We start from the raw sequence: 15995 nt of genomic DNA on the forward strand, positions 1-15995 counted from the left end.
TTGGCTTGTGCATGTGGGTATAGGGAATCACAACCAGTAGCTATATATTTTTTTTTTATACAATATTTAAAAAAAAAAAAAAAGATAAAAAAACAAAACAAAACAAACAACTTTCTTCACTTTGAACTGTTCTCTTAATAACATGTCGCCTTTTCCTTCACATTTCACACGGTTTATTTGGAAGGACAAATTGCCCATCTTCCTGATTATTTTGGTCCCTATTTACATTATTTTATTGTTTTTTTATTTGTATAGCTTTTTATGATTTAATTTATGGATTTTTGTAAAATATATATTATACTGAATCCTTTCATTTTTAAAATGTATATTATTTCATTATTTTCCCCATATGTGTATATATTTCCATGTATACTTATTCCCTGCTCTTCATATCATTTCTAGTCCTCCTTTATCGTTAAATCTAATATGAGTTTTTGCATATTGCTCTATATGGGTTTGCCCTTTAATAAGCTGGCGGTGCAATTTCCTGCGCATGCGCACTAGTCGCTATGACAATCTAGTCAGTATTGACGTGAGGTGTCAGGTGACTGGACATATTGTCATGCACATGGTGGGACTGACCAAGCATCTAGTATCATACAAGTATAATGTTTGTTTTAATTATTGTTATATATTAATTGGTAGAAGGTGCTGTTTAAGGGCACGTGTGAGGTTCACCCACCACCCTGATGATGCCATTATGAAATGCACATTGGATGTAGTAGGTACATAAATGGCAATGGTGGATAGTGTTTATGCCATTTAATATGGAGATTATGGATGGAGCACTGATCTTTATGCACTTTGCACTTTATTAGTATATATTATATATTAACTGGACGTGTTGATGAATTTATCTACTTTGGTGTATCTTTATGTATTTTAATGTATGCATCAAATACTGGCTTTTAACTTGATCAATATATTGACTTAATAAAGAATTTGTCCTTTGTGAAATTTATGACATTGCTTTTAAAACATGCAACACATCTGCTGTCGCCCTTGAAGAAATTTTTGATCTAGGAGACCCTATGTGGGCTGTCTTGTTTTCAGTGACACAGTTTGCTATGAGTGACCCTCACACTACTGTACAGTATTATACCAATTTTTGGGAAGAACACGTGTGGCTATATTCCCATGCAATTGGGGGAAGGGAGGGGCTTTGGCTGCATTAGGGACCTTTTAAAAGGGCACATTAGTGAACCTTATTTTTACTTTTATTGACTTTAATGGGAGTCGGAGTAAGACATCCCCATTCACGATTTTGGTGCAATCAGCGAAATGCTGACACAAACCGATGATTCCACCAATTGCTCATAACTTTTAAAAAAGTTGTTCAGGTTTAGAAACAGGGTTTCCAGAAACAGCGCCACATCTGCTGTCAATCTGTCCGTGTGCTGCATCTTTATTTATCGCAGTTCAGACCAGTCAACTTGAATGGGAATGAATGCAATACCAGACACTGCTCATAGAGGAGAGGTGCTATTTCTGGAAAGAAAAACTGTTTTTTCCAATTCTGAAATATCCCTTTAAAATCTTTGTGCACAGCATTTCTGGAAAATGTCATCCCCTTTAACAATTCCTGTATCTGGTGTATACATAGATCTTACTCTACACAGTGCAAGTTACCAGATATAGCAAACAAATTCACAATACATACAATAAATACTAGCTTTGTTATATGTACTTGAATGAAGGCTACCATTTCAGAAAATTGCTAGGGTTTGCTTGTATGACACACCGATTTTCCTAAGAGAAAGCTCTAATAATACTTAGTAAATGAACTTCTGCTGAACTGTATATAAATATTAATCAGAGAAATATTGAACACTCAAAGTAGGCTGCCAATTAAAATGTGTTCACTAGCGTCACATTTGTAATTCAGTGAGTCTCTGTAGTTGGAAACTGTGCCAAGTAATGTATACATAGTTTAGACCCTATAACTAGCTATATCAAACTTCATACACACTTCATACTCTGCTTTCCAAACAGGAATGCAACCAGTGGCATAACAAAGGCTATGGAAACCTGTACACATTAAAAATCAATACACACATCTTGCCAAGCCCCTGCAGGAAAAAAATTACACACATATTCATTTTTTTTTTGCGCCGAGTTTTCCTTCTCATGCATCTAGAAAGCCTCTTACTTTGTGTACATGCTCTCCTATGGTCTAGTTTCTAGCTAAGGGGCAATCCTAGCTCTGATCAGCTGGTCTCTCACATGAATGCACACAAGCATCGCTCCCCCCCCTCTCTTTTTAGAGTCCGTGTAGCATACCCACGCCCACTCAATACTACACAGCTATCTCTCTTCTATTTCATCCTTTACCTGATGGTCCAATTTCCCTTCACTGCTGGTAAGAATAAAAAATTCACCAAGACTGAAGTACAGCCCCTCCGTAATAGTAGCTTCCTCTGCTATGCTCTCCTCCACTATCACCCTTCACTGTCATACAGCCCTCTGTAATAGCTCAGTGGAAAGGCAGTGAGTGTAGATTCACAAAAGGAGAGAAGGCTACAGGAGGGGTGAGTCAGTTTATTTTAACAGAATTTGCTAAGATTTCAGTCCTCCAGTCTGCAGTGCCTTGAAAAACAATGTAAGTATAGAAATCAAACAATCAGAAATATTCAACAGTCAAAAAAAGCCTTCATTTCTATAAAAAGAAAAATTCAAAAAGGGGACATAGTCTTTAAAGCTTCTGGGCAGCATTACAAGATCGAACCTTCCCTAACTATTGGATGTAATTTACAATACTGGTTTCCTCATATGTGGCAGACACCTATGGGGCCCCCTCAGGCTTCAGTGCCCAAGTTTGATCACAACTTGAATGCTAGGAGGCTTTGTAAAAAGTAATAATCTATAAACTAAAGACATAAAAAAAGCTAAAGTGTTTTTTATACTTAAAATGATTATCCAGGAAGTGGCCTCCGGTATACACCTTGATTGCACTGAGAACAGCGCTTGCAATTACGTGTACCGGATGCTACACAAGAGGCGGAGCAGTGCTTCTGTTCCGACCCCAGTGTATCCTGGAAGTCGCTTCTTGTACAGCCCCTTTAAACACTATGGTATGTATTTGTTACCCTCTTTGCTATAGGGAGTCAGGAACCCCTTGATAAGGGATTTAGCTTAGATTCTGTGATGTACAGTACATTTTCTTTATGCCAAACATCTCTGAAGGATCTGATGACTTTATATATTTAATCACACATTCTCAATATTGGAATTTTATAAACAAAGAAAAAAGTTTAACCAGTCGATTGCCATTTTATGTACTGTCTGTTTTACTGAAACTCTACCTAACTATTCAGATTGTTTTTCAGAATAAGCTGCAGTGTGTGTACCTGAGGAGAATTATTATATCTGACCATTATATGATTTGTATCCTACGTTTACCACACTTTTTCCCTCTGTAGGCTGTATTTCCAGTTCACAAATTTTCTCTGAACTAGTAGGAGGAGACTGTTGCTACAAAGTCTTCTGTATACTGTGCATGTAGGAAACATTCTGCTTTCTGTAACACACACAACTGCATTGTAGAGGACATTATACAGCAGGACTGAGCAGTGTAAATGCGATTCTAGTCGCTATGAGGCTGTAAATCCAGATTTGGAGCTCTTTTGCAAGGAAGAGTGCCAGGCTGAAAGACACCAACCCAAAAAGACTGAATGCTGTCATAACATCAAAGGGTACATCAACAATGAATTAGTTTTAGGGTGTGCATATTTATGCAACCACATTATTTTAGGGTTTTTTTTCAATCCTAAAAGATTTCAGTTTGTTTTTCAATGGAATTATACGGATAATGGATCACATTGAAGAAGGAAATAAATCTGAAATGATTCATTTCTCTAAAAAATTTTTATCTTGACAAAAACATGGCATTTTAACAGGGGTGTGTAGACTTTATATCCACTGTAGCTGGTACGCATGTGACATACACTGTAGATTTGCACATTGCTTTGACTAGTAAGTGGAGTGATTATACTTTACAGTATCCAGCAGTTATTTATGTAGTCTAAGCCGTTCCTGGGGATGGGGGAAATTACTGGTAATTCTTAGAGATTAGGCTGGTGTAGGTTGTTTTACAGACAAATGTTGTGCACTGATGAGGAACAAGAGCTGCGAAACAGCTGCCTACAAATGGGCGTCTCTCGTTTGACCCATTTCCCTAGTCATGTATCAAGGCTCTTTTATTGCTCAGACATTGATTTACAGGTAGCTAACAATAGGTGACACTAGAGACAGCTTTCTTTCGGAGACAAACTAATTTGCAATCTACTAATATAGTTTTCAAAGTAGTTGTAAACTGGAGATTCTCGCAAGTAAGCGCTTCCACAATAGCTACAGGTTTAGTCCAAAGTTAATGGCAGAGTTAAAATTTAAAACAACTGTTGAAATAACTGCCGTTATCTTGATTTCCTTCTCTGAATGCCCACCTAATGTGTTCATGGCGAGTGAGAAGATGCAACTTCTAGTGTGCCGACTCTTGGATGGTTGCATGATAGCATGAAACACTCAACCATCCATGTTTCAAGATCTGGATTGTGAAACTCAAAGCATGTACTCACATGAGATGGTCATTTTAGTTAGGCTTAATAGGCTATAGTCCATGACGGCTCTGAGAGCCTTCAAAAAGCTCCAGCCTACCATGGCAACTGAACGGCACCTTGCAATCTCATTGCAAAAGGGCTTTCTAAGGGAAAGAGTGAACCCATTCCTTCTGTGAAGCCATTTAAAAACTATAGTCCGCAATTACCACTGAATTTAAAGGGTTAACAGCCAAGATTGAAGCAATCTTTGTTCCTGGTTGCGGCAGTCGGGTGTCTGCTGTTTTCGACAGCTGGCACCCATTATGTATAGCGCAGACTCAGCTCCTGAGCTCCTTCCATACTAACGCAGCTCACATCTGACATTAATGTGAGATTATGTGAATGGGTTAAAGCGGTTGTTTCACAAAAATATTGTTTTAGTTAAAGGGGTTGTCCCGTGAAACCAAGTGGGGTTATACACTTCTGTATGGCCATATTAATGCACTTTGTAATATACATCGTGCATTAAATATGAGCCATACAGAAGTTATACACTTACCTGCTCCAATGCTGGCGTCCTCGTCTCCATGGCGCCGACTAACGCTGTCTTCTCCTTCCTTTAGAAGCGCTTGCGCTGTGCGGTCTTCTGCTTTGTTCAATGGAGCCGCTCCGGCGTGCTCGCGCCGGAGAGCTGGTCTGCGCATGCGCAGACCTCTGTGAACCCTTTACATAGGGTAATCAACATTAATCATGGCATGTAAGGCGTTAATAGCAGGGATCAGTGTTTTCACAGATCCCCACTGTTGCAGCAGGAGCCGACTGTCAATCATAGCTGGCTCCCTCTGGGGTATTTTGTGGACTCCCTTCTGAACCTGTGTCATTGTCATGACATAAAGCAAAAGGACAAAAACTTAAGTATCATGCGCCCAGGACGCTAACTTGTTGTGGGTCTTGTTTTATATATACATAGATGTCATATTTCATTGTAACCCTGTTTAGGATGATAATGAGAGGACTTCTGAAATACCGAACAGGAAGTATCAGACTATTACTAGGCTCAGGGTTCAGTGTGAAAACTGCAGGATATTAGGAACTTTTTGAAAATATAGACTGACATAAAAAATGTAACATATTTAAAATAAAAAATGATTTAAAAAATTCTTTAACATAAAAACCGGATTTCTACAAAAATGTTATTTTCTGATGATACATCCCCTTATAAATTCTTTTTATAACAAGGTGGTAAAATGGAGGCCATGTATCAAGGAGTAAATATGTCAGGAAATGAGGGGGGGGAGGGGAGAGGTGTAGATTATGTTTACCAACTTGTTATTCCATTTCTTTCCCTAATATACCAGTAGATCAACCTTTTTACAACAACATGGCTAAGCAGCTGCTCTGTGCTGACATACGTGTGAACATACAGTATAGTACCGCATGTAAAGTTGTTTTTCTCCAACTAGAGGTAAACTTGTACAACAGCCCAGACCTTTCCACGGCTTCCCCTCCAGTTTAGGATGCACCTCCACAAGAGACCAATATATCAAATTTAATGCAGATTAATCACAAATAAAATCAGACAAGTAATACGTGACCTTATTGTATGAGGTTAATGCTGTGTCCTCTAATACTTTATAACGTAATGCAGGGAACTATTAATATGTTACATATTTCATTATTAAACCATTTTATATAATAGCTTGTATTTTACATTTAAATGAGATATAGGAAGTTAATTTTTTCCCTAAATTTCAACATCAATTTTTCAGCGTTATTTAACCTTTATTTATAGATTTTATAGTGTATTTAAATAGAACCCTTCTGTTAATTGGCATGACTGTATCCTTGGCTCAACAGAAATACTTTATAGGCTCATAAAACAAGAGGGGTTCAGCTAGTCCAAATGTTTTACAATTGTTGGCTCTGAGTTAATTGATTTGAATCGGTAGGTTCCTCGAAATTCTGAGCATAGTGTACATAGGCAGAATCCTTAGAAGATCCTTGTAGAGCTCATCTTTACTGCCAAAATATTTCATGCAAATATTGCCTTTTATATCAGACACTTCATTCCAGACGATAGAAATTTGTTATACCTCCTCAAACATAAAAGAATTGGTTTTATTTTACATTATATATAAGGGTAAGTAGAAAAAAATGCTGGTGGTAAGGTATAGCAATTGACTGATTGCTTGTCTGAACCTGGTAGAGGTCACTATAGAGTGCACAAGATGTATATATGTGTGACATCAATTGTAGCAACACTGAAAAACAAGCAAGCAAACGAAAACAAACTAAGCTCACAAACCACGCATGTATAGCCTAAGGCTGAATGCGCATGGCAGGGTCGGATTCCCCATGTGGGATCCCACAGCAGGATCTGACCCGGTGCCCCGGCTGGTGACCCCTGCGGACCCCCCCCTTCATACCTGTCTACAGAGTCCTTCATCTGTAATGCGGGTGTGCCGGCCGGTGCACATGCGCAGTACAAATGACGCCGCACTGTCACGGATTATGCGGCTCTCCCACAGCTGTCATGCAGCTGCATACGGGCCGTGGATATGACTGCTTGCATTAACTTCCATGGAAGCGGTCTGTGTGGAAATCACGCTAAAATAGGACATGCTGCGATTTTCCCCCGAGCAGAAAATCGCTGTCGATTTCCACTTGTGGCCATGGAAAAGGGTTTTTCCATAGCATGTCTATGGGCAGTTTTTGTTGCGGAATCCGGAGGCAGACGCAAATAAGGGTGTTTCCATACCCACATTCGGGGTTCTGCTTTCCTGCTTCACTTAGGGAGCAGGCAAGGGAAATCCATGCAGCCAGCAGCTCCGTCTCAGGACGGAACTTAACAGTGCCGAATGGACTCCATTAACTATAATGCGGCCCTTTGGTTTCTCAGCTGCCTGACTTTTGGACTGAAGAAAAAGTGCTGCATGCAGTGCTCTTTCTTCAGGTATTTTGAGCCACATCTGTGGCGGAACCTCCACCTGGAAGTTCCAACGTAGATGTGAGACCGGCCAGACAAATACACAAAAAACTGACTGTTGATGCAAGCTAGTGCTTTATGAATAAGGTGCACCATATGCCTCTTTCACCGTTACCAAGCACACATTTGCACAATCCTAGAAACTGAACAGATGGGGCCCACACAATTATACATTAGGTCCAAACTAATCCTACTGAACCTGGAGGCTCAGCTAAAATAGCTGACATACTTTATATAACCATACATTATATTAGTAAAAGGTCCCTAGACAGGTTTTACTTGCAGAATATACTCCATGGGGAAGATGGAGAAATATCTTCAGAATAAAATGGAACGGAAAAAGTAGATTTCATAAGCTTAAGCATTTCGCTTTGATCCCTGAACAAAAGTGTGATTATCGATGAGCATTTACTTTTGTCAGAAATTCAGTATAAATTAAGTATGCAATACCTACAGTCCAAGCGCCATTGACTTTTTCCTGCCTGACCTTTCCTCTCACACACAAGTCACAGAACAGAAACCCCCTCTGTGGCTCCTTTATCTAGACTGGGAACATGCACATCACAAAGACGCTCTGTATCTCTATCTAGCTGTAATGTCATTGTAACTCAGGCACCTGCAGATACCCTCAATGCTCTCGGCTGACACAAGAGAATACATTAATGCACAGCCCATGAAATTGAACCAGCATCTAAACACTTTCATGTTTTCATCCTTGGAAATTATGTCAAGAATGCAAAATTATTTCAGTATCTGAAGTCATGCCAAAAGTGCATTCAACACCTAAACAAGATACTGCACAGTGGTTGTGGCTACGATTACTTAGGAAAATTAAGCTTTTTTAACAGCTTTATTGACTAAAACTGCTATATTAGGGTGACTTCTAAATGTTCATATTGATGCATATTGGCACAGCTAAATCCCCAAGATGGATAGATAAGGATGCCAAATATTGATTTCAATATAGTTTACTTTTCATGGTGCCATTTATGCCATGAAGTTCAAGGTTTGGGTTTTTTTTTTTCACAAGAGTTTTTCTGATGTCTTTTAAAGTACATATTTTTGACTTTTTTCAGGCCTGTCCTTCCCTATGGAGAAATATATGGGAGACCATCGAAAAAAAACCTGTCATACCTAGACCCTACTGCATTTGAATGCAAAATAACAAAAAACAAAAAGCCATCAACTCAAAAAATGCACCAAAAATGATTTAAAAACAAAAAAACATTTTCAGTGCATTTCATATTTCTCCACCGTCTTTCACCTAATATCTGGCAGGAGTGTTTTTCATGTAAAAAAATGAAGCAAACACAAGGGAAAACTGCACTAAAGATGCAGCATTTTGCCTAAAAGTCGTGCGTGTAGTATTTTAAACAGTTTGCCATCATGCGGGAGAGCACACTTTTTTTTTAAATAAGTCAAATAAAGCAATCCAATAATCCAATTATATCACTGTCTATTGCACTAGATATATGAATAGAGATGAGCGAGCATACTCGCTAAGGACAATTACTCGAGCGAGCATTGCCCTTAGCGAGTACCTGCCAGCTCAGAAAAAAAGATTCGGGTGCCGGCGGGAGAGAGCAGGGGGGAGCGGAGGGGAGATCTCTCTCTCCCTCTCTCTACCCCCCCCCCCCGCTCCCCCTGCTCACTCCCGTAACTCACCGCTCACCCGCGCCAGCACCCGAACCTTTTCTTCCGAGCGGGCAAGTACCTGCTAAGGAGAATGCTCGATCGAGTAATTGTCCTTAGCGAGTATGCTCGCTCATCTCTATATATGAATATACAACACAAACAATTATTCTTTCTTAGACTCCATAGGTTAGACATTTGCTTATTAGAATGCATCTCTGGTTGAATAATTATAATATAAGGATAATAATTGGAGATTGAATTGCATATTACAAACAGCAGCAAAAATATTCAAGAAAAGGGGGCCCCACAGCAAAGATCAAAATAGGCCTCCTATTAAGGTGCTGGACTTTGGAACCCAGGACAGAAGTTTTTTTCCCAACAGTCCCTTCCGATGCATGAGGTCTCCCTGATTTACAGCTTGTTGATTCAAAACACTTACACTACAGAACATAGTTTTAAATGAGTCTTGGAACACGAATTGGGAATCACAATATCACAGAATAACTGACAGAAGTAATTTATCTTTACTCAAACTATCTAGAGCCTTCGCTGCACCATGCACATCCCCTCCTTATCAGAATGGCAACAAGAGATGTCTCACCTATGCCACATGGAGGAGTTGTGCACAGAACACTCGGGAGATACTGAGAAATTCAAACCAGTGTGGCAATTATGGATTGACTTAAAATTTTGAATCCGCTCAAAAAGATCTTTAATGCCCTGCTGGGTAGTAGGGGGTCTTACTATTATAATAATTCTAATGGCCAATATGCTTTTTTCCAGCTTACCTCCACCTTTGTCCTCCCATGCACTTACTTATTCTTCCCCCTCCCCTCCTTCTCCCCAATTTGTGTTTCTTGCTCTTTCCCTTTTTTCTTCACACTTCGTTCTTTTTTCTAATGTTCCTGAAGAACATTACCTCTGATGTCCACGTCTCTGCGAGAACAATATTGTACTACCCTTTTTGGTAATCTTTTTACAGTGCCTGGCTCCCTTTACCAATCAGACAACTTCATTTATTAATTTGGGATTATTAATAGGAGATGCCAGAATACATTGGTTCAACGAGTTCTTGAAATTGTTATAATTTTTTTTCTTTATACTTGTTCACGGGGTCCTGGGTGACCTTTCCTTTCCTAGTATTTTGTATTGTATTCTTGCAAAACTTTAATAAAAACTGATTAAACATAAGTTGCTATTTCTAGAGAGGAGTACAAGAGCACATATCATACAATCAATAGAAGCCCTGCCAGCTTTAAAAAGCTACTGGTTTTATTCCTGTGACTGTTCATATAATTTCCTGCTCTTCTATGAAAAGATGACATTTTGCTGCAGGTCCTGGGAGAATCTTTTGCCAAAGGGTTGCAATAAGAAACTCTGACGAAATTTCTCAACTATAAACATGGTGAGCCATAATGCACCTGTATCAATCAAGGAGGTGCCAATGTAGCCAAATCTAACATGACTGGGGTAACATTCTGTGAAAAGTTATCCTATACCTTCTGTGGCAAGTGATCGCAAGCCATTAAAAACTGTTCTCATAATACAAAAAGCCCATTGCAAAGCAATTGAAAGGGCAAATAATCTGTGGCAAATAAAAATTGTCGTAACACGTTAAGAGTCATATTAAACTTGGCTACTTCAGTACTAATCTGGGTGAAAGATGTAAGAAATAATGTTCTCTAACTACACTGACCCCATATATAAAGGCTGGATGATTAGATAAATCTTGCACACGTACAGCTTGAGCCAAGTGTAGAATGGTTCAAGTGCAAGGTTGTGGGTGGATGTGCCCCTCAAAAAACAAATTCCTAAAAAGTGTGGTAGGTAAAAACTAATAATTCCTTTTCCCACTCCAAAACCGATTTTTAAATCTTACAAACTGAGAATTGTGCCTGGTTGTATAACCATTACCCCCGAGAACCGCATAACCACTAAGCCCGAGATTGTATCCAGCAATTATGTTTGACTCGGAGTGAAGTTAAGTTGAGTTCAAGCATGTACAAATGTATATGCTGCGCCTACATTTTTCCTGTACCATATGTCACTGCCCACCACACGGATATATTACAAACACGTCCAAACGATCAGCTTCATAGGTCATCACTAGCTGAGTTTTTGTGGTTGTACACAAACCTATCCATATAAAGCCAAATCTATGAAGACAGGCAGTTACTAAATGTGGGTTAACTTATACAATTTCTCTCTTGTGTAAGATAACAGGAACATCAACCTAATTATTGAGTTAGTTGCCTTACTGTTGTAAGCATGACAATGTAGAACTGTTTTATATGCTTCATTAACACTCCTAATAGGTTGTCAGGTGGCAAAGTGTCAGCACTATAAATGACAGGGACTATATTAAGTATCTCACAGAAAATTTACATAGATACCTGATTTAAAATCCAATAAAGTTATATAGAAAGACAGAAGCTATCATTAGGTCTAATAAACTAATGCTGGAAATGCAGATAAAAGGGCAAGTCTGAGAAGCAATATTAAGGTCAAGTTTTTGTTAGTTCCTGATATGCATAATTAAGGCCCCCTGCACACGGGTGGAAATTCCGCGGCAGGATTTCCCGCAGAATTTCCGCCCGTGCCCGCTTGCATAGGATTGCATTAGATAATGCAATCCTATGTACGCAGCCGCGATTTGTCCGCGGCACATAGCGCACAGTGAAGATGCCAGGAGCGGGTGAGCCGCAGGGCTGTGCAGGGGCATGGGTCCACGTCCCGCTGCGAGAATTCTCCATCTGCAGGCGGCCTAAGGCATAACAAATGTTAGGCTACTTTCACATAATGTTTTTGGTTTAATGTGTGAAGCGGAGACCTCTTTGGTTTCCGGCCCTGTCAATAAGAGGATGATGCTTTTGTAGTGGCCCAGTACATACTTTCCTGGCCCCCTCCATATTGTCATACATGTACTGTCTTGTCTTGATACACTGTGCAAAAGGTCTTGCCATTCTGTTGGGTATATTGCACATCTGCAGTGAGTGAAGTTTTAAGGTCTACAAAATGAGCTGTCTGCCTGTGAATGTGTCAATTCTATCCTGTTATGTGGTATGAAAGAAGGTATAAATATGAGTGCTAGAGAGCAGAAAAAGTTTCTTCCGTCTTGGCTTCCATCTGAGTTCCACCTAAAACACAGGGGCACATGGGGGCACCTTCAGCCCTCATGTATTGAAGATGGAAGAGGAGGAGAGGTTTCCCGAGTGCAAGGATCTGCATGGATTGCAACTGAGCCCCAAAGAGAGAGAGAGTGAGCAGAGAGTTCATTCTGTCAAGGCCTAGTGCAGAGGTACGCAATTGTCTGTTTTGCACACCTGTGCGTCCTTAACTCTGGGACCGCCGCTGGAGGTACTTGTCTTACCGAGAGTCTGTGGAGTGTTCCAAACCCTATCCTCCTCTGGAGTGTTCCCCTTGCAGAAGCAGTTCCTGACAGATAACATGGACTGCAGGACCGGTATCATTCTGAGTTTCCTCCCTAACCTCAAATCTTCTGTCTTGCCTGCACAAGTATGTCTTTTGAATTCGTGCCTTGTATTGCTGAAGTTTTTCCAGTAAAGTTATTTCCCTGACCGTTCCCGGGGACCTAAGGTACTTAAACTGTCTGTGGCTCCTTTATTTTCCCTGCCAATGTTCATGCTAGGGAAGGGGGGGGGGGGAATCAGAACGGTGGCGTCACCCTCTACACCTGTATCCCATTCCGGAAGAGGCCCAGTGCTGTCCTGGCCTTGGCAACGTGTGTCCCTCCGGGAAGGAGAGTGACAAGTGCCATCATGACAAGCCAACACTTTACCCTCCCAGCTCCTCAGCGTATGCCATGTGTCCGGGGTTACCCTACGGGACGCTGCACTTTTCTATCCAGTTAAAAAAAAAACTCACAGGGATGGAAACCAACAAAGTCTGTGTTTCACAAATTACACCTTATGGTTAAGTTCTGATTCTGTTCAGGTTTCTGTCTCCATGCCATTCCCGGCATAAAAGATGGAAATCTGAGACAGAATCGGTTTTGAATTCAAAAATGCTACTTTAAATTAGCCTTTAAAGTAAAGCTTTTGTGGATATACGCTCGTCACCAGTATCTTAACAAATATACCATTTATATATGAAATTTACAATGCAGCCCAAATTATTAATGAAAAAATACAGTTTGGTGACAATCAATTTGTTACTGGGTTTTAGGGTAAATTAAGGTTAAATGTAACCCACATTAGGAGACACTGATCTAAGTTTCCTAAGTTGCTACCATGACATAGACTTTTGAGGTCCTCAAATATATCTTGCCCCATTTGGCAATATAATATGCCCTTCATCGTACTTGCCTTAGGTTTAGGTTGTTTTAAAAAAAATAAGTTTTTCAGTAAGTCATAATTCCTGTGTGATAGACCCTACCACACAAGGGGCGACACAAACTTCTATCACATATACTGCTATAATTAGAGGCTTCTGTCACATTGTTACAAAGAAGGAGAGGATAAGTTCAGCCTCTAGGCTGTATACTTATCTTCTGCAGCTTATTTAGGTAAATATAGAAGGTAATGATTATATTGCAGTGCCCTCCCAGCAGGCAGAGATGGTACAGACCGTAGGGAAAAAAAACACAAAGTAGGAGCTTGGATTTTGAAAGTAAAAATCCTCTGCTTTATTTAAATAGTGCTCAGTACAACAAGGCTACTGCATGTTTCCAGAGGATACGTTTCGATCTCCTCCCAGATCTTGATCACCAGTAGCCTTGTTGTACTGAGCACTATTTAAATAAAGCAGAAGATTTTTACTTTCACAATCCAAGCTCCTACTTTGTGTTTTTTCCTATGGAATGAAAAGCCACTAGGATCGAGTGGCATGGGATAGAAAGCAATCTCTGCTGAAAGGAGGATACGGATTGAAGATTAAACGGGAGCAAGCACTGCCTGATGCAAAGGTGAGGAATCCTTATTTATTGACAGTACAGACCGTAGTTGTTCATGGGATGTTATGCTGATGCATTATGGCATATGTGTCAAACACAAGGCCAGCAGCCGAATTTGGCCCGCTGCCTCATGTCATGTTGCCTGCAGCGTGCCGACGCCGTTCACCACTGAACCAATTAACAGCTGGGGTGCCGCAGCTCCCCGCTGATGCCGGCGCACACTGGCGTCAGTGTGCAGCCGGGATCCTCCTCCCCTGAGTGTCCTCTGGGAACAGTTCCGCAGGAAAGGACTCGGGGAGGAAGCGAGCCGGGCGCACACACACACTGATGTCAGTGTGCATCCGGGCTCAGCACGAGCAGAGGGGGAGCGGTGCTGACAGCTAGGAGGAGGTAAGTATATGGGATAGGGGGGGAACTATTATTACTGAGAGGAGCTTATAATTATTACTGAGGGTGGGGGGTTATTACCGAGGGGGTTAATATTGTTACCGAGGGGGTTAATATTGTTACTGAGGGGGTTAATGTTGCTATCGGAGTATTACTACTGAGGGGGTAAATATTACTAATTGGGCCACTGTGGGGGATCGTTCTTTTTACTAGGCCACTATCAGGGTCACTATTAGGGCTCGTTCACACGGGTGTAACTGTATTTCAGTCGCACAAATACGCTCCGTAAATCACTTATGCCTGTATATTTGTGTACGCAAAAAAGAATGCAGATGGGCCCACTGAGATGGTGTGCAAATATGCAGTGAATACACAGGTTTTCTGCGCATTCACTATGTACATCACAGAGCTGGAGCCGCAGGAGCAGCCGAGTGCCGCGCTGGCCCCCGCAGAGGCTCGGGTCGGGTCTCGCTGCCAGAATTCTCGCGGCGGGATCAGACCCGGCTGTCTGCAGGCGGCCTTACAATCGGCCCTTTGAAGGTCACCGTAAGCCTTATGTGGCCCTCGGTGAAAATGAGTTTGACACCCCTGCATTATGGGATTGATAGCACAAAATAGAAAGCATGGAGAAATCTCAGCATCAAGATGGTGCCTGATGAGCATCAGACAGGAGGCTGCACTGGATGGAAATGACTATAATGTACATAGGAGGCCTCCAGAGAATGACAGAAAATCAGGTGAGGGAGCAAGGATGGAAAAATGTGCTTTTGCTGGAGTGGCACTTTAACCACGGTTGTTTTTTTTAGTAACCACATTTCTGCTTTTTTGATTTTTTTTTTTTTAATATGCAAAATTATGCTAAACTATAAAAACAAACGTGGTTCTCCAGGTCCGAAGACTGATAACCTATCCTCAGCATAGTTTATCAATAGGTGACCTGGAACCCCCAACAATCAGCTGTTCACTCGGCCCATGTGTTAGTGTATGGAGCTGGAAGCACACTGCTCTGTAAACTATACAGAGGCCCAGCATGGCATTACAGGCACAACTCCCATTCACTTCAATGAAAATCTTCAATCTTCAGAGCTGAACCACCCCTAAAAATATAAAAGACTACAATATATTGTCACAAATGGATATGGATAAGTTGGAGGCTTTGGCAGAAAAAGAGGTCTAACAGATAAATGTAACGTTATGCACACAGACAGGAAAAATACACGTCACCATTATATACTAAATGAGAAACCACTGGGTAAAACAGGCATGTAAAAAAGGCTTGGGATTCTTAGCTGACAGTAAAGATAACTGGAGCAACAAGTGTCAGGCAGCTGCTGCCAAGGCAAATAGGATCATGGGATGCATCAAAAGGTCTAGGGGCACATGATGAGAACATGGTTCTTCCTCTTTACAAGTCACAGGTCAAACCACACATGGAATATTGTGAACAGTTTTGGGCACAAAAAATTATATCAGAGCTTGAGTAGGTTCAAAGGCGGTCAACTTAACTAATAAAATTGAATGTGTGAACTACAATACTCAG

General features: G+C 40.8%; 1 protein-coding gene across 5 annotated transcripts in view; it reads right to left on the bottom strand.

Annotated features, from left to right (window-relative positions):
• The window catches only part of MAGI2 (membrane associated guanylate kinase, WW and PDZ domain containing 2), a 955112-nt gene that overhangs the window by 248940 nt on the left and 690177 nt on the right, over positions 1–15995 (bottom strand). The window lies entirely within an intron of this gene.

Source organism: Eleutherodactylus coqui, chromosome 2 (assembly GCF_035609145.1).
Source record: "Eleutherodactylus coqui strain aEleCoq1 chromosome 2, aEleCoq1.hap1, whole genome shotgun sequence".
Classification (NCBI taxonomy): domain Eukaryota; kingdom Metazoa; phylum Chordata; class Amphibia; order Anura; family Eleutherodactylidae; genus Eleutherodactylus; species Eleutherodactylus coqui.